This window comes from Thermobia domestica, chromosome 4 (assembly GCF_964235325.1).
Source record: "Thermobia domestica chromosome 4, izTheDome1.hap1.1, whole genome shotgun sequence".
NCBI classification, from domain to species: domain Eukaryota; kingdom Metazoa; phylum Arthropoda; class Insecta; order Zygentoma; family Lepismatidae; genus Thermobia; species Thermobia domestica.
The window spans coordinates 322325606-322346155 of NC_137457.1; the positions used below are offsets into that span (position 1 = coordinate 322325606).

General features: G+C 36.8%; 1 protein-coding gene across 1 annotated transcript in view; it reads right to left on the reverse strand.

The window, feature by feature from the left end:
- LOC145684393 (uncharacterized) overlaps positions 1-19819 on the reverse strand; it is a 44593-nt gene extending 24774 nt beyond the window's left edge. The window contains exon 1 of the mRNA XM_081756665.1: positions 19558-19819. The gene's annotated coding sequence lies outside the window, so the exon portion shown is untranslated. The remainder of the gene's footprint in view (positions 1-19557) is intronic.
- Positions 19820-20550: the final 731 nt, after the last annotated feature.

Below are 20550 nucleotides of genomic sequence, written 5' to 3' on the forward strand. Positions count from 1 at the left end.
GGTGGGGTACTCGCCCCCTAAGAGGAAATTGTACTTGGGAATATTGAAAACCCAATGGAATTTTTACATTAGTTACAGCAAAATTTGAAACTATATTTGAAACGTCGCTTTTACTTGCTGCCCCTTGGAAACTACAACATGGGCGCCCTTGACTCTGATTGACCAAATTAAAAAGTAAACAAATCACACATATAGGAGATTTAACATATTTTGGGGGAGTAATTCTGTGGTTCATTGGCATTTTTCACGTCTCTGCCACTGGTGGGCCGCTGTGGTATAATTTTGAAAACGGAAGAAGGGCTACCGCGGATCGTCGCTGCAGGCCGCCAATTTTTGGCGAGATATCGCTAGTTGCCCATCGGTGGTCCACCGACGCTTACGGCATGGAGCATAGTGTAGCCAAATTTAAACTACCATTTAATTCAGTACGATATCCTTATTCCGTAAGGAATACGAAAACTCAATTTAAGGGCCATTCAAAAATTTAGTGCTTCCTGCTCCAAAAGTAATTTTTGGTCAAGATCGTAATCTTCTGATCCATTTCTTACCATTCCTAAAATTCTTGCTTTGGAATCGATTTTGCGCTCTAAGAATAAGTATAATTGTCTCTCTTGACCTTTTATTTAAACTAGAAGTGACACAAGTTAACAACTTCCGGTTCTAACGTTAATCACCAGAGAATTAACCCTTTGGGGATCCTATAGTACATTTTGTACCATACGGGTGTTTCATGGTACATTGCGTTATTTCTCTTCTATTTGAGCTTTTTCGTCCGTTTTTTTTTTTTTGTTTTGTTTTGTTTTTCAAGTCCAGAGACATTGTAGAAGACATTACGTACGGTTTCAGACCGTCCTGCGTCCAGACATAGGAGGTGATGACGTCATAATTTTGAAATATATATTTTCCCTGATGAAGCCTATGTTCATTATTTTTTGGCGGGCTTATTTTTACACGTCGAAGATTGAAATTTTGCACAAACATTCAGGCCACCGAGTAGTATTTACCAGATTTTTTGTTCCGATGTCAGTGTTAAAACATGGGGGAACCAGAGGGGCAAAGGGTTAAAAAAAGGATATTTTTACCCCCAAAATCCGGTTTTTCGTCATTTTCCCACCTCACATACATGATGGAGACACGTGAGTCATACCGTCTGAAAGGCAATTTTATTCTGAAGAGAATGAAGGGCGAAACATGACCCTAGGGTAATTAGGGATGTCTCAGGGAATTTTTTAAAAAATATCCCTCTGTATAGGGTAATATGGTACATTGTCGGTATATATATTTTTTGGCGGGCTTACTTTTGTACCTAGAAGATTGAAATTGTGCATAAACATTCCGCCTACCTAGTAGTATTTATTAATTTTTTTCAGATCTGTGCGTTAAAACAGGGGGGTCCAGAGGGGCTAAAACTTGAAAAAAGGCATATTTTTACCCAAAAAATCCCGTTTTTTCGTCATTTTCCCGCCTTAGATACGTGATGGAGACACGTGAGTCATACCGTCTAAAAGGCAGTTCTATTCTGAAGAGAACGATGTGCAAACGATGATCCTAGGTTAATTAGGGATGTGTCAGGGATTTTTTTCAATATATACCTGTGTATAGGGTAATTAGGGGCATTTTCTGATTTTTTGGGGGGCGGGCTTATTTTTGCACGTAGAAGATTGAAATTGTGCACAAACATTTAGTTCTCCGAGTAGTATTTACCAGATTTTTTTTCAGATTTTTGTGTTAAAACAGGGGGGTCCAGAGGGGCTAAAAGTTGAAAAAAGGGATATTTTACCCCAAAAATCCCGTTTTTTCGTCATTTTCCCGCCTTAGATACATGATGGAGACACGTGAGTCATACCGTCTGAAAGGCAGTTCTATTCTGAAGAGAATGATGTGCAAACCATGATCCTAGGTTAATTAGGGATGTCTCAAGATTTTTTTTTCCTGAGATTATAGTGTATTGTGGTAATTTGGGGCATTGTGGGAATTCATGATAAAATTTCTTCCGCCCTTAGTATTCAAGATAGAAACTTGAAATTTGGGATACTCATTCAGTATGCTAAGTACTATTTATCAGATTTTTTTTAGATGGCTACGTTCACACATGGCCGTTCCAGGGGGGGGGGGGGCAAAGTGCGAGAAGAAAATTCCCTCCGAAAGTTTTCCCTTTGACATCAATTTTCCCGCTCCTAGTATATGGTATGAGCATGCAAGTGGTACCATTTGAAAGCCAGCTTCATTCTGAAGAGAATGAGGTATGAACCATGATCCTAGGCTAAATAGTGACGATGCAGTAGCTGTTTGACTGAAAGTCTAAAAATACCCCCAAAACCGAGGATCCCTTAAGGGTTAAATCCGTAATAGGTACCAGAAATCCTATGCTACACTGGGCGTCTCAAGAATAAATTCAATCTCCAATCTATTTCTTTTTAACTAAAACCGTAAGTGGTATGGCCTAACTCAACCATTTCCAGTTTAACATTGATCGTTATAGAATAAGAATAGTAACAGATAGCAAGAAGCGGTTTTCTATGATCGCTTAAGCGTTTCAAAACTATATTCTCCTCTTCTCAAATATATCTAATAAAACCGGAAGTTGCAGAAATTCAAGAACTTGCAATCCTAATGATAATCGCCGTAGGGCAAAAATAGTAATAGATAGCGAGAAGTAGTTTTCTTCAATCAATCAAGAATATATAAAATATTCACTTTAATTTTTCATACGATATTTTGGTACCATATGAAGGGGAGGTGGGGGCATAATGGAATTGAAATAGCAAGTTACTATGAATGGAAAGTCTATGAGCCTTATGCAGAGTCGTTCTAAAGTATTATTTGTGCCATACTAAAGAGTACAACTAACATATGTTTCCTGCAGTAGTCAGACTGTTAGCAAAACGCTAATCATTCAACAAATCGACTCTGCATAAGGCGGTATGATTTTGCAGTACAATATTCTTTATCCTTTCTTGTACAAATATAAAGAGGTGTAAGGAATGAAAGTTTTACCAAAAAAGTTGTAAGCGCAAATAAATTGACCTATTGTGAATGACCGTTTCACTCCAGCCTCCTGGGTAAAACGGCCCCCTCCTTATAACGGTAACGATATATATAATGGTATCGACAATCTGTACCTATTTTATTGATATATGATCAGAGGCATAATAATAAAACATATATATATATATATATATATAGTTAAAAGAGAAAACAAATAATAAAAGTAATCGGTTGTCATGGTAAACATTATTATTGACATGATATACACGAAATGGATGGCTGTAGATGTAATATGTTTGTATAGACAGAAGAATAAATCAACGATATCTGAACACGATTCAGGTGATTTCGAAGGATTAAAAATGGTTAGTAGTTATTAGTTGATATGTTTATTGTAATAACTTGGTGATCTAAAGATACATTAACGAATTAGGGCTAAAGTGATTTTTCGCTTTATCTGGTGCCTAAAACCCGGGACTCTACCTTAAAGTTCTGAATACAAGTAAGGACGAGGTATATTTGCAAACATATATCCCTTTTTATGAGTTTTACCGTTTTAAGAAGTGGAAAGAAAGTACAAAGTACTAGTGATATGCAGAATCCTGACGTAATGGATGTACCAAGTACTTTAGTGGAAAATACACCCGAATATGGTCAGGTTAATCTTGTTAGCATGATCAGTCAATTGCTAACTGTTAAACTGGAACAAATACAAAAATCGAACAATGAAAAGCTGGAACAGATGCAAAAATCGAATCAACTACTAACTGTTAAGCTAGAACAAATACAAAAATCGAATGATGAAAAGTTCGAACAATTATTGACTCAACGCAAATCTCTTGCAGATAGAGTTCAGGGTATCCATGAAAATTTTGATCGGCTACAGCATAATTTGAAAGAGAACTTGTAAGTATTGGTTGAAAAAGTGAATGGTACTGGTGTGAATATGAAAGTAGAAATGGAAGAAGGTCAGAAGAAGGTTGAGGGGCGAAATGAAAATATTGAAGAACAGGATGAAAACGAAACAACTGAACCTGTGGTGAATGGTGATGCGGAAGATGCTACAATTAAAGAAAAACCATCATCTCCGGCCAAGGAGACCACCACTACTACTACAGGTGTATTCAAAATTGAAGTGAAAGGTCTGCCGAGATTATACAGGTTAGGGGAATTGAAGAAATTGTTGACAGACGATTTAAAGTTGGGATTGACGATATTATTTGACAATATAAGATTGTTATAGGAATGCAAATTGAAATTTAATTTTAAAAAATTCTCATCTTTAAACGAAATTACCAATTGAGTATATAGTACGTACAACTTGTTGTTTTTCTTTCATCTCAGATATAATATGGACCCCGTTTGACCTAATGGTTAACACACGTGGTCCGGGTTCGATTCCTGGTGGGGATACAGTTGAACGAAAAAAAGTAGTAGGGTTTCCACTATAATCAGTAAGTCCAGCTCTCCTTTAGTCATTTTCTCACATCCATGGAACGTTAAACAAACAAATCAAATAAGACATGTACAATAAATATAATACTTTATTAAAAATATAGTATATACACCTTTTTTTTACGATTGCAGTAGTGTCCTTTTAATTCAGTTAAAGTGTTTAAAAAAGCAATTTCAAAAACTTTTTCGAGTTCGTTCATCTTTCTTGATTTTGTTTGCGAATCAGATACATCCAAAGAGTTCACTTTACACTCAGACTCATGACGTTTGGGGAATATTCAATAATTGAAAATAAATACGGGCGAAAACCACGTCGGGCGGAAACCACGCAACAGCAATAGTCAGCTTGCAGCCCAGAAAGTTATAGCACAAATTCAAATCTACGTCCTTTCTTGTTTCTGGCCAATCTGTCATATGTATTGAATTATATTAAGTGAGAAGTCCAAATAACAAATTCCATGTTTCTAACCTTCAAAGATTCTTAGATATTGAGATCTTATTATAATTATAATAATAATTGCAATCCCGCCCCTTTGTCTTTCCACCTCTCCCCCCATTTTACTAAAGTATCAAGAATCGTTGAAACGCGTGTCAAATTATTTTAAATGAGAAATCTAAATACCAAATTTCAAGTCACTAACCTTAAGGGATTCGAAGAGATGGCCATCTGATTAAAATACCCCATTCCGCTTCCTTATTCCAATTTCCAAGAAATCGTTTCTTAGTGATATCATACGTCACAAATTTTATCTACTGTCCGAATTTCAAGTTTCTAGCTTTAGAGGTTTGGCCTATGCGAAGATCAGTTATTCACTCAGGAATTACCATAACAGTTTGTGTTACTTAATAACAAAAGATAAAACGCCATTAAAAGTCACAGTAAGTCCCTGGTCCCTTTCCAATGTTTCCATGTTTGAATCCCAAAAGTCACGGCTCTCTTTGTTGATCTAGTAGCTAGCGAATGTATCTTTGATCTTTGATGCATGAGGTTTTGTGGTTTGATTCGCGGTGAGTGAGCATCGAACGCACTAAACGGGTTCAGATACAACTTTAAACTCTAGTTCTCGTTCTGTAAAGCATCGCTTTTGACAAACAACGTAAATACATATCAATTAATCAACCAACCAAAAAGTCTCAGATTCAGAGAGCTTTTCGGTAAGGAGCGCAAAGGATTATATATTTCTCTTTATTCAAGGTAAAGGTAATTGAAGTTTCGGGACCCTGAGCCGTCCACGCTTCTTCCTACAGCTGTACAGTCACCCACATAAGTACCTGGACCCCCAAGTAAGGAAATTATAACAGTCAGGGGTCCAGATACTTATGTGGGAGACTGTACATTCAACGAATGAATCATATTCTCGCTCCTTCGGGGCTCATGGTGACCGCCTCAAGGAACTAGGGACAGAAGTATTCACAATTCAAATATGTCAGTATTAAGTACTATTAAGTACCACAAATTTTGATTAGACTCTGCTAAGTTTGTCACACAGATTGGATCGGTCGGGAAAAGATTACATTTGTATTTCACAACGTTAGATGCTGGAAGTAGAAAGGAAGACTTTTGGGGGAGGCGGTCGCTCCTTTCGCCCCCCTTGGATCCGCCAGTGGTCTAGCAACACATTACTATGAAAGATACATAGTCATGTTGAATATCAATCTTCAAGGGAAAGTGTGATCTTGCAAGGTTTTTTTTTTTCAATAGCCCTATCTTTAACATAGCTCTTACTAGAATGAAAAGACACATTTTTCAAGTATGCCCAAAAGCGCGGCAACTTGTAAACAGCACATTTTGGCTGCTGGGAGGCTTTAGTTTCGTTAACATTTTGTTATGGCTGCAGGAAAAGGTAACATGGACTAAGCTCTAGAAACATCACAACAAGAAGAAATATTCATTGCAATAAATAACAAGGGGGTAGTATGAAAAAGAAGGAAAAACTTTCCAAGTAACCCCAGTTTACGGTACAATATTTCCCTGGTTTATTTCTTAATTTCATCTAACAGTCATCAAAATTCGTCCTCGCCACGAGAGACCAACGAAGAGTGTTATATAATAAGATTTAAAGAACGTTTATACGATGGAAATATATTGTGTAATATCTTGCGTGTCGATAAACGTTGTTCAATTTGATTGTATAATCACTGTACCTATTAATAACCGTAGTTTTAATACTAACGAGGAAACGGTCCCAAGTGTAAACAACCGATTTGGCTGGGGTCCGGATATGTGTTACGGGAGACCAAAGTAGGAGACACGTATTTTGTCGTTTGGGCCCATACGCAGAAATTTCCGAAATACGGGGCCCCAAAGTGGCCCTACATGCTACAACTAGGATGCGAATGACGCTAAATTGACAGTAAATGCGGAGCGCAAACGCCAGAATACGTGTCTCCTACTTTGGTCTCCCGTAACACATATCCGGACCCCAGCCAAATCGGTTGTTTACACTTGGGACCGTTTTCTCGTAAGATCATGTAACACTAAATCAGTATTTAAGATCTAAGACTCGGGAGAATTAGCGTTGTTTACGAGATTCTAGAACATTCTCTGTCCTGTTTATTGCCTTGTCTCGAGTGTAAAAATGTGCTTCTCTTCTCGTTTTCGACGAGACGAGACGTTTCAAGAAGAAAAAACTGTACAAATTTCTCTTCTTCTAATCCCTCAAAACGTAATTTTCAAAAATGATGGGACACATGTCTTCCAATTTCTAAACAACCTCCGCCAACTCCAGCCTAAACTAATTTATTAACCTAGCCTAAATCTCATATTAAAATACCTCTTTTGTTGTATTTTAGTACTAAAAATAGCGTTTTTAATGTGTTTTTCATCTAATCTAAATAGCATGCTAAAATACTGTACCCACTTTATTTCTAGGGTTAAAATGTCCTTCCTGTATTTTAAGCCTAGAAATAAAGTTTAAATGTATTTAAGAATTAAAAAATAATTGTAAGGTAATTCAACTAGGTCAAAAAAATTGTACCTCTAATGTTTGCATTGCAATGTCTGTTGCTAGGAGCGTTCTCGCCATCTACGAAGACCTCTTGGGTAAACATATCTTCTAAAAATTTGGCCATGAACGATTCATGTACCAACACCCATCAAAATCGGAGCAGCAGTCTAATATAAGGCTATCAGAGACCTTATTTAGTCCAGACAGAACGTATGCGTCCTAGTCTAAGGACACCGTACTTTTAGAGCGTGATATCGTGATATTTCTCTGAAACTCTCGAACTGAACGATAAGAAATCATGACAGTTATTGATAATTTACTTTAGCATGAAACTTGGGCTACCACAGCAAGGCTTCAAGTGTTTCGAGCGCTCTGGCCTTTCTTCCGGTAAATCAGTGTCTTTTCGTAAATGAGTTTCTGTGCAGAATTTGTCTCTTAGCTGGTTTTAATGTACATTTCCAAAGACGCTTTAAATTTCAGTGGCACCATCACTTTTACTCTTTCGGGACCTAATCCTTTTTCGCGTTTTCGTAGATTTTCAATCAGGGGCGTCATTTAGGGGGGGGCAGGAAGGGGCAATTGCCCCCCCCCCAAGAGTTTGAAGTATACATATACTTTAATCGATTGTCAACCAATATACTACTACAAAACGTGAAAATCTTATGTCGGAAGTGCTCTTGCCCCCCCCCCAAGCGAAGTCTGAAATGACGCCCCTGTTTTCAATATTAATAAATTATAACACAGAGACTATTTACCAGATTCATGTGGCTAAAACCTTGTTTTTCAGAGGAAGAATGTCACAAGTTTATGCCGTAAGTTTAATTGTGGTGTTGGCAATGGGAGCGAAATGTAGGGGTGGAAATTCAAAAAAAATCCCAAGCCGAAATTTAAGAGTTTTTGGAGCTGTCACCACGTGGATTCAAGTCCCCTCTGAAACTGGTTTGGTGTGTCACAAACCACAGTTAAAACTTGAAGTCGTTGGCTGCCATACAAAGACAAAAACAAAAGTTCTCTCTCATTGTACACTTTTTCCGCCTCAGAAACAAAAGTCAACAGTTATGCAAGTGCTACAGCTTTCGTAATTGAAACTTTCTATAGTACGTTGTGTTGGCCAAAGACGAGCCTTTCAGATACTGATACATTTGTTCCAATGTGGCCATCTGGCCAACAAGACGGGAAAATAGGATATTTTTCGCATTTTCCCCCTAAAATAGGGAATTAATATTTTCTAACGCTGGAAACACTGCTATTAGACAGGTGCTATCTTAAAATAAATTTTGGTACACTACTTATAATTCCTACATGCATCATGTCGATATATAAGAAATGAGGTATGTAATTTAAAAAATAGATTATGGTAAACATAAAACTAAAATAATAATAATAATAATAATAATAATAATAATAATAATAATAATAATAATAATAATAATAATAATAATAATAATAATAATAATGTTTAGAACCTAAATTGGAATTTTTCGTGCGCTCCCTAATTACCCAATTGTAACGATATTTACTTGATTTTGTTCAATAAGGACTGATGTTCGGCTGACGTAAGTTGACTTGCGTTCGTACGTAGACACGCATTTATAAAGAAACATTTCGAAAATTTTGAGTTTTTTTTTAACCGAAAAATAGGGAAAAAATTAAATGAAATCTTTAACGTGCCACGATTATGCCGTTTAGGCTAAAGGAGACGGTGATAATGAGAAGTGAGTCAAATGGTTGAATGAAGAAAGTGGGAGGAAACGGAAGAACCCCGAGAAAACCCACGACCACGATTTGTCCACCACAAAGTCCACACGGCGCGAGCTGGGATCGAACCAGGGACCCCAAGCACCGGAGGTGAATGCTCTACCACTGAGCCACCACTCACTCTCTCTCTCTCTCTCTCTCTCTCTCTCTCTCTCAATGATTTCGCAAAGCGAAATTTCTCTGCGTCCAGGACTATATTTGAAGACTCTCTTGTATCAAATGTTTCACGCTAAAGTAAACTAATTATCATATGCTCTTAATTTTCAATCATTCAGTTGGGAAGTGTGTGAAAAATGTCCCGATAGTCTTATTAGGGAAGGTCCCGAGGTGTTACTCAAACGGAAAAATCCTCGATCGGAAGTGTGTTCGAATTACGAGCGTTCAAAATTCAAAATTGAACAGATTTTGCGAAAATTTTGTGGTAAACAGTTTTTGAGATTGACTCTTCATTTTCATTCAAATTCAATGAACAACGTCGTGGTATTCATAATTAATCCTGTGATAATATATTGTGATGTTCTTTCCTTTCTGTAGGTAATAGTGAGACCAATATTTGAATAAAAGGCTGTCCCCAATGTGTTCTTTTGCACAGATCAGCTATCCAACAAAACTTTAGCACTGAAGCGCGCAGCATAGTATAATATCGCTCATTTGCTGCAACAGTGACACAACTCAAAAATCGCAACTTTTTAGGAGACGAGTTTAAAGGATTCGACATGTTATAGTTTTAACATTAACTTATATAAAGGAATTGCTTTCTCTCAGCCAATTTTGCAATATCAGACGTCTCGCTATAGCAATAGAAAGTAGATTAATAAAGAGCTTTCTTTCTTCCCATTAACTCAATAAAGGCCACTTTTGAGGTATGTCACTGTCGCAGCAAATGAGCAACCAGTTTATTATCTATTAAAATGAAGTATATACAAATAAATTTTCCACTACAGGCTGGCACTTACAATGAATATGAATATCAGTTTATACCAGTGGCATTTCATTTGTAGTTAATCGCGCGGAATCGGCGCTTCAAACAGATCGCATAACACCAGGGCCGTAACTTGTGGGGGGCAAGGGGCAACTACCCCCGAGGTAAGCTCTCCGCCGTTCTACGGGGACCCTAAGACAAAATTTTCTTACTTCATATACGATACGGTGCCTTGCATCTCAATTCAGGCAGAGCATGTATTATAGGGAGCTAGCTTGTTTACTAGCGGGGGCTGAGGTAAAGGGGGAAAATTTCAACAATTTTTCTGCCTGACTCTTGCAACACTCCCTTACTCTCCTTCTAAATGTCAGCGTTGCCAGGGTTAAAAAATTGTTAAATGAATGTCATTCTGAAGAGAGTGAGTTGGTTATTTGTTGTGTGGTGGTGTGGTTGCGGTTTTGTAGCTTATTCATTTGGCAATGGCTTCACAGCGTAAGAGAGGGCAAACTATACACAGCGAAGCTAGAGAAGTAATAAGGAAGGCCATAGTGCAGTGCGACGAAGAAGCGAGGGAGAAAAAACTGAAGCATTTGTTATCACAGCCTAATTTGCATGTGTCCACGTATACAGGGATCTTTGATAGGGATTGCATAATTGCATACACTCTTTGAATTAAATGAGTATTAGCTTAATTTTTGTGACAACACAACCCTGCCCAGGACCGTCGAGTGACCGGTTCTTGGTGACGGGGTGGGGCACCTGTCAATCAACTCTGAATTGCTCAGCCTCGCATTAAAGCTAGCTCCCTATAATACCATCACCATCTCAGATATTGTTGAAACTTTTTTTTTATAACAACTAGACGCGTTTTTAAGAGACCCATATTTTTTTGTTTTGTCGAAATAAATTTTCCCGCCAAGTAATGGGTCATCAAACACGGGGAGTACAATTTATGAATTGTAAAAAACATGGAAAATGGTCAACTTTGGAGCCCCACCATTCAGCTATGGAGACAGATAGAGTTATAATTCTTGTTGTGGTATGTACATAGGGATATAGATAAACTATATTTTACTGTAGTTCGGTTTGCACATGCGTACCTTTTTGTACATAAATTAACAAATGAACATTAATTTATCTGAAAAGTCGAAGTTTGCGAATTTTTTTCGAGCACTTCCAGTTCGAATTTTAAAATTCTGTTTCCACGATTGGTAAGACCTAGTTACCCGCTTTCCGAAAAAAAAATTGTATCGCTTCTGTGTGCAACCGTTTTGACGCAAAAAATTAGAGAAATTGTAAAATTTTCAAAAATCGCCATTTTTGGGCGCCATTTTCTCAAAAACACCATCTTTTAAAATTCTGAAATGTTGTCAGATGGTTTAGCTTTACATGAATAATAAACACACCAAATACCATTCTCGACCAATGCTTCATGAATTAACTACAGCCTTTTGAAGTTAGCGAAGTTTCGTTAACTTTGATGTCACAGTTAGCAACACTGGAAACAATAAAAATGCAATGATTTGATGATGTTTGTGGTTCACGTTAATTAAATGAAGAATAAAAGGTTTTCCTAACTGGTTTTTTTATTATTTTGATCAAAAAAGCTCTCTGGAATAGTAAAATGAGCCTCCCCCTTACTCGTCCGTTTTCTTAAACCGAAGTAATCTGAAATAGAAATTACGATTACGAAACACACAAACTTTAAGTTTACTTAAAATGGCCACCCAATAAATTCTGATGATCATTAAAAAGCCTGAACTATTACCTCAGTGATGACTTGGAATGATCCAGACAAAGTCTCAATTAAGGGCGATGTCATTACAGTGATCGAAAAAGGACAAAAAGTTAAAAAAAAAAAAAAAAAAAAAGAAAAAGAAATCGAAACATTTTCTTACGCGTTCCATCAAAGAAATTTACGAACTTTTCTTTTAAACAGAACAATCTCAGCATAAGAATGGGTCACTCGGAATTTTATAGTATTCGACTAAAGTGGGTCAGTCCGCAACCTGTGAAGGAAGTGTGTGTGTGTGTGTATTGTGCAAATTTTAAGTTATCTGCTACTGCGTTACAACAAATCAAAGGTGCAACCTGTATTGAAACTGTCTTCTTCAATAATGTGGTGAATGTCCTGGAATGAAAGGAATAACTGTGGAGTCTTTGATCCTGCTGAAAATGAAAGTGTTACGTACGCCATATGGGAAAACAATGATCTCGTTAAAAAAAAAAAAAACTGTACCACTTTCCGTTTTCGTATCGTACATTGCTGGTTTAACTATAAGAATTGTAATTCATGACTACATGAAGAAAATCCAAAGAGAATTAATTGCTACCGAAGAGCATCGTATAAAATTTCAAGATACAAATTCTATTTTACTTCATGTGGACTTCAGTTGAAAACTGGACTATTATTCTGCAAAGTGAAATTCAGAGTTATCACCGGAATATGGAATAACTGACAGTTTTGTTGTAATAAGCGACGACAAAACACACGATTCGGCTCATGTACTCATAGCCATAGACAAGATTCTAAAAATACTCGAAGAAAAGCGAAAATATAAGTTATAGGAAAAGGTTCGATCGAATACGTGGAAATACAGTATCTACAATTTCCCAAACCGTGTCAGTGATTTATGATGGTGCTCCATCCCACTTTAAAAATCGCTTTCAGATGTTCGAGATGCAGACAGGTCCGATAAAGCAGTGGTTTTGCAGTGAAACCGGCCATGCTAGGGTCTCTGCGACAGTATTGGGGGGGGGGGTGTAAAGAATGTGGCAACGCGCCATAACCTTAGGCAAAAACAGATACACAGTATTAAAACCGCAGAAGAATTCGTGAGTATAGTGCAAGTACAAACTCCGGGTATTTCTCTCGTTTTGTTGCCTGGAACTGAATTCGACAACTTCCGGAAGAAAGAAAAAAAAGCAAGAATGGGAAAGTATGCGACCGGTAACTGGTATTCAACGAAGTCACCTTTGGCTTTCGGAAAATGGCGAAGTTTCTATGGCAGTAACGGGTCACCATAAACTAACTTCATGCTTCCCCCGAAATCGAGCTTCTGCAATTCAAAGTGTAGATTTAAGAAGTCTGCAAAAAGGAACTTTTGTTACATACATATGCGCAAAGGCACCGATTTCTCTGTAGATTGGGGGAGGGGGATTCAGATGCAGAAGGTATATATATGAGGATTTTAAGACAAATTGCATTCAAATTATTCCAAATATTGTATATTCATAAATACAATAGGGGACCCACATGAGCTTTGGGGGACCCGGTCCCCCAGGATCGGCGCCCTCGCATATATTTATGATAACCAGTGGTGCGTAGCAGAATTATGAATAAATCATGAATTACGTACTACAGTTGAAGTGCTGTTTATGCTTCCACATGGACTTTCAGCAGGGTAGGCCTATAGGTTTGCAGAAGAGCATACGAGTAGTGAAAATAAGTGTTTTGTGATTATCGACAATGTGCTACGCAGGGGCGGATCCAGGACGGACGTCTGGGGGGGTGTAATACTGCTACTTAGAGCTACTTTTAAGAGTTCCAAACTCTGGAATGGGTTTTACTTATATATAAAATAAGAAAGTTAATTCTGGTAGGGCGATCGACTCCTTGGATCCACCTCTGGACGAGTTGTGAGTGTACTATTGCTATTAGCGAAGAAGACACCAAGCAAGCAAATGATTGGTCCATCTGGAAAAAAAAATCAGTGAAATTTTGCTTCCGAAGACAATTTTAAGTAAGTGAACTTAAAATTTGTGTGTTTCGTAATCGTAATTTCCATCTCAGATTACTTCGTTTTTAAAAATACGGAGAAGGGGGAGGCTCATTTTACTATTTCAGAGAGCTTTTTTGATCAAAATAATAAAAAACCAGCCAGGAAAACCTTTTATTCTTCATTTAATTAATGTGAACCACAAACATCATCAAATCATTGCATTTTTATTGTTTCCAGTGTTGCTAACTGTGACATCAAAGTTAACGAAACTTCGCTAACTTCAAAAGGCTGTAGTTAATTCGTGAAGCATTGGTCGAGAATGGTATTTGGTGTGTTTATTATTCATGTAAAGCTAAACCATCTGACAAAATTTCAGAATTTCAAAAGATGGTGTTTTTGAGAAAATGGCGCCCAAAAATGGCGATTTTTGAGAACTTTACAATTTCCCGAATTCTTTGCGACAAAACGGTTGCACACAGAAGCGATACATTTTTTTTTCGGAAAGCGGGTAACTAGGTCTTACCAATCGTGGAAACAGAATTTTAAAATTCGAACTGGAAGTGCTCGAAAAAAATTCGCAAACTTCGACTTTTCAGATAAATTAATGTTCATTTGTTAGTTTATGTACAAAAAGGTACGCATGTGCAAACCGAACTACAGTAAAATATAGTTTATCTATATCCCTATGTACATACCACAACAAGAATTATAACTCTATCTGTCTCCATAGCTGAATGGTGGGGCTCCGAAGTTGACCATTTTCCATGTTTTTTACAATTCATAAATTGTACTCCCCGTGTTTGATGGCCCATTACTTGGCGAGAAAATTTTTTTCGGCAAAACAAAAAAATATGGGTCTCTTAAAAACATGTCTAGTTGCTATAAAAAAAAGTTTCAACAATATCTGAGATGGTGATGGTACAATTTTATTTTATTTTATTTTATTTTAATTATTATTTTAATTATTATTATTATTATTATTATTATTATTATTATTATTATTATTATTATTATTTTGAGTTGAAATGGAAGGTACCATACGAACATGAAATTATAAAGGAAGCATCGAACAGGTTCACTACATTACATAAACAAAACAGCACACAAAAGGTTAATAAAACAAAAATGAGTCGTGGGCCCATTTGAGTAAAAAAATGTCTACTATTTGGGGTCCTAGAAACAATGTTTATTTGTATGGCTTTGAGATTTATCAATATTGCCCCTTTAATTAATTTGTCATGTATGGAACGGGCCTAGGTGCGTAAGTAACGGTCCCGCAGATCTTGCAGTGCGGAAGGCCCCATATAGGGTAAGAGAAAGTTGGAAAGAAGGAGCACAAGAATTAGGAGAACAGCTTTTCTAGGGGGCCAAATACGCGTATTAATGCTTGATCCTCCCCTTCCCGGAGAGAAAAGAAACTAGTTTACAAGTTGCATATCACCATAGCGGTTGGCCGTGGAACTATCCTAATCGGTACTCCGAACCCTGTCGGCTTATGCTTATGCATTGCGGAAGACGGTGTTTCAATACATCATCGCTTGGCATTTTTTAAAAAGTTTTCAGCGAATTGAAATACCGATTATGGGAAAATATTGGTTAAACTCCAGGGAATATATGAAGATATTCAGCGTCAAAACAGGTCGATCTTTTTTTTTCCCCCTTCCTAAGAAATGGTTAGCGGGAAAGTGCACTCACGGTCAGAGCTGTGACAAAGTGGCTTTTATTCTGAAGAAAACGGATGTTTGCATACATCCTCGCTAGCCGATTATTTGTTTCTTGGCAACATGTATCGTTGAATATCGTAAACTGTTCCCTGAAGTTTCGCCACTATCTTCCAGCAATTTCCATTACAATCCGTTGACAAATTTAGAAAAGGATGAAACTGAGATAATGAAACACCGTCTTTCATAATGATAAACAAAAATTGTCTTGGTTCTGATTCCCACTTACGTTAGTTCCGCGGCCAAGCGTTTGGATGACAAATGTCATTGTTAAATTTCAAGGTTGCCACACAGGAAAGAGCCACTTGAATGACAATAGAGTGGAATAGGGGTTGCAAATATTTTTTATAAGCCTAAGGAAATTTTCAAGTTGTAAAACACCATCACCTGTACCCATCACCTTCTCAATAGTGAGTGTCCTTCCCTTGCAAAATGCGTACGTTTTGACCTCACCACTATGTTGAGCACCCAAGATAACTTCCTGATACCAGAAATGAAGCGTGTAGGCCGTTTCTAAAAAATAGTTACTTAAAACTTTTTGCAAACTTTGTACAATTTTAAACTTTTAACGCTCACAATTCAAGCACGCTTGTGATCGAGAATTTCTCCGTTTGCGTAATTGTTTCATATATAGAAACGAGTCGATTGAGTATGGTATCGATATAAAGTCAGAGTAACACCCCGCGACCTTCCCTAGTTAGTCTAAGGAAGCCAAACATCTTTACGTGCAGTTTAATTTGTCTAGAATAATCACCGACTTAACTTGAATAAGGACCAACGTAGTCAGAAGCTCACGAAAATAGTGTTGAAACAATTCATTATTAGGGCCCGCGGTGGCTTAGTGGCAGAGTGTTCACCTGTAGTGTATGGGTCCTTGGTTCGATCCCAGCTCGTGCCAAGTGATCTTTGTGGACAAACACCGTGTGCTTTGTTTTTCTCGGGGATCTCCCGTTTCTTAACACTTGCTTTATTCCACCGCTTCATTCATTTCTCATCATCAGCGTCTCCTTTAGCCTAGCCGACATAACCATGGAACATAAAACTTAAAATATTTCATACAATTCATGATTACCTTGGTGTTGTAAAGCCGTACATCCAAAAATCAACATACATCGGCAAGTTGAGGTTTCTTGTCAATGTCAGAAAGAAGATATTAATGCGACATTTCAGTTGCACATTACTACTTTGGTCTTGACTATACTCTTCATGGGTGTTATAAATTGAAATAGACGACATTAAAACTTCGAAGAATATCTTAGAAAACTAATAAAATAATATTTATCAAATTCTATTACGAAGAATATCTTAGAAAACTAATATAATAATATTTACGAAATCCTATTACGAAGAATATCTTAGAAAACTAATAAAATAATATTTACCAAATTCTATTACGAAGAATATCTTAGAAAACTAATAAAATAATATTTACCAAATTCTATTACGAAGAATATCTTAGAAAACTAATATAATAACTAACTAACTAACTCTATGGCCTATGGAACCCGGAGGTTCAATGCCGCGTTCACAAAAGCTCTCCACTGACTTCTATCCTTAGCTAACTGCATCCAGTTTCTACTCTGTATTCCAATCTCTGCGAGATCCATCTTAATATTGTCCTCCCATCTGCGCCTAGGTCTTCCTAATGGTCGTTTTCCGATTGGTCTTCCAGTCAAGACTTTGAAAGCGTCTCTACTTTCTTCCATTCTAGCTACATGACCCGCCCATCTAAGCCTCCTAGACTTGACGACTCTAACAATGTTGGGTAAACCATATAAATTATGTAATTCCTCGTTATGAAGTTTCCGCCATTCAGCATTCTCCTTCCTCTTGGGTCCGAATATTCGTCTCAGGATCTTATTCTCAAATATTTTCAGTCTATGTTCTTCCCGCAGAGTAAGTGATCATGTTTCGCAGCCATACAGAACAACAGGCATGATTATCGTTTTGTATATTTTAAGTTTCAAATTCCTCGACAGAATTCGCGGCGACAAGAGATTTTGAACGAATAGTAACACGAATTCCCTGCTTTTAGTCGACATTTAATTTCTCCGTGAATATGATTTTCCTCTGTTAATATTGATCCTAGATATTTGAAAGTATCCACTTTATCAAAAGCATTATTTAATATTTTAACGCATCCATAATTTGCTGTATTCCGGTCCCGACGCACTTCCATGTATTTAGTTTTCTCTGCATTTACTTCTGAACCCATGTCCCTGCAAGCATTTAATAAGATCTCTGCATTTCTTTCTATTGTTCTCCTATGATCTCCTATTAAATTTACATCATCAGCATATGCCATAACCTGGTGAATACCGTTCAACTGTAGGCCCTGGTTGCTATCTTTGATTTTCCTTATAGCGTATTCCAGAACGAAGTTAAATAATAATGGCGACAACGCATCTCCTTGTTTCAGGCCATTTTCGACGTGAAAGCTCGTGGACAAAAGTTTTCCTACCCGGACTTATATAATGATATTTACCAAATTCTATTACGAAAAATATCTTAGAAAACTAATAAAATAATATTTACCAAATTCTATTAAGGAAATTTAAATTATTTCCAGGTCATCTTTCTGCATGTTACGAATTAAGAAGCCTAGTTTAAGAAGTTGAAGATAGTTTTCGAGCATTAACATGTTTGCACTTTATGAAAGATCATTGAATGACCTAATTTCATTTAAAAGGAATTTCTAAGAAGTAAATTGTTTACTTTAAAATTAAAAATTAAAAAAACAACATTTTTATTAAATAAGTAGCATGCGCAAGTTGATGTCTTTGGTTAAAGTCCCATTTAAAAAAAAAATATTATTGTAAAATATACATATTCTCAATTGTGTATTAAAGAGGAGTTTTGGGATTTTAACTCCACCTTAAGCAAGATATTATCCAAAAATAAGCATTTACCAAATAGCTTCCAGGGGTTCTCAACCTTTTACAGTTGCGTACCATCAAAACATTACCACCATAAGTCGTGCGTACCACCAACAGCGGCTCTCGTACCATAGGTTGAGAAACTCTGGCTTAAACTATATCAACCTCTATTATTGAATCTCCTTTACAAACTTCAGCATAGCACTTGCTGTATTGCATTATATATATATATATATATATATATATATATATATATATATATATATATATATATATATATATATATATATATAAATTACGCTTGTTTTAAAATCTTTGAAATAAAAATTAAATCTTTAAGCTGAGCGTCTCACGGTTATGCCCTTTAGGCTAAGGGAGGCGATAATTAAAGCTAGTTAACGATGATAGAAGAATTCGTGAAATGGGAAAGTGGGAGCAAACGGCAGTACTCTGAGGAAACCCACCGACAAGATGGGGTCTACCATAAAGTTACTTCGCTAGGTATCGAAGCTGGGTCCCCATGCAGTACAGGTACGCTTGCTTTGAAAAGATGTGAGATTAAGTACTTAAATTCCCTCCCCTATTGACAAAATTCTGTGTACGCCACTGTATTAAATCAGTGGTGCCCACCCCCCTTATGTCTATGACGCACCCCCCCAATTGTCTATCCGTAGGTGTTCTTCCATGAAAAATCTTCCTTTTGATTAATTTTACCCCCCTCATCAAACATATTTATATAGATTTTAACCCCCCCCCAAATATTTCAATGACGCAGTTTGCGTCATAGCCCCTCCTTGTGGGCACCCCTGATTAAATTAATTATTTCGAGCATAAATGGAATTCGAGAGGTATAGTAAGCTTTTCCTTATCAAATTGAAATGATATCTTTAAGGTTTACGTCCCACGGTTGTGCAGGCGAGGCTAAAGGAGACGGTGAGAATGAGAAAGGAAGGAAAATGGTGGAGTGAAGAAAGTAGGAGAAAACGGGAGAACAATGAGAAAACCCACCCACACGGTATTTCTCCACCACAAAGTTCATTTAGCGCGAGCTAGGATCCCAACAAGGACACCATGTACCAGAGGTGAACGTTGTACTAATGAGTCACCGCCGCCTATTTTCCTTATGAAATATTAAATAAACATTTATAATTAAATTATAATATTTACCTCAAGATCTTAAGAGCAGTCCCAGCTATTCTCTCGTAGATTGCGGAAACATTGTTATCACAATAATAAGATAGAATAGCACTCAGTCTAAAGAAAAACAGTTTAGATTCTAATACAATCTCCGCATTTCCACAGTCCTTCTGTTTGGTCATTTCCTTTTCACCTCAGAAGTGGTGGTGAGGAAGAATGACAATTGTCTGATAATATGCACAGAATCTCAAAATAGCAAGTGCAAATTGTCCTTTTGTGACCTGACTTTCTCTTGTTGGTAAGCGCTATTTGAAGTAAAATTCAAGTCTTTCTAAGTATAACATGCGAGGAATTTCTCCCTTACGAAAGAGTACCCAACGGCAACACAACATTGAAACAGGAAACTGAAGTCATGTAGCTGATAATATCAAAAGTTTTTTTTGGGAGATCATGTACGAATTTCTTTAGGAAAGCTCTTAGCAGCTAAAATTAAGGTCTTATTGTTAATTATTATTATTATTATTATTATTATTATTATTATTATTATTATTATTATTATTATTATTATTATTATTATTATTATTATTATTTTCAGATTTAACATTCAATGTTAGTTCCTGAAGTCGTTTTACATATTAGCTGTTGTTTGTAAGCAATGCCCTGCAATTAAAAACAAACATTGGTATTATTTCTAAAATAAAATACAGCAGAACGGGATGGCTCAGTGGTAAAGTATTCGCTTTTGTAGTAACGAGTTTCTGGTTCGATTGCAGCTTATATAAATTAATAATGACAACATCGTGTTTCCTCCCACATGATGGTTTCACCAATTATTTCATTGTCACTTACTATCGCTAATGATTCATCTCCTTTGTACGAAAGGGTAGAATCGTTAGACGTAAAATTAGGAATTTCATTTTATTCATTTGAAGATGGTTGAAATATGGACATGATGCTCCTTGTAAGTAGGCAAATGATAAAGTGTTCTTTGTGTGCGTTTGGTACCAGGTGATCCTCAGTGGG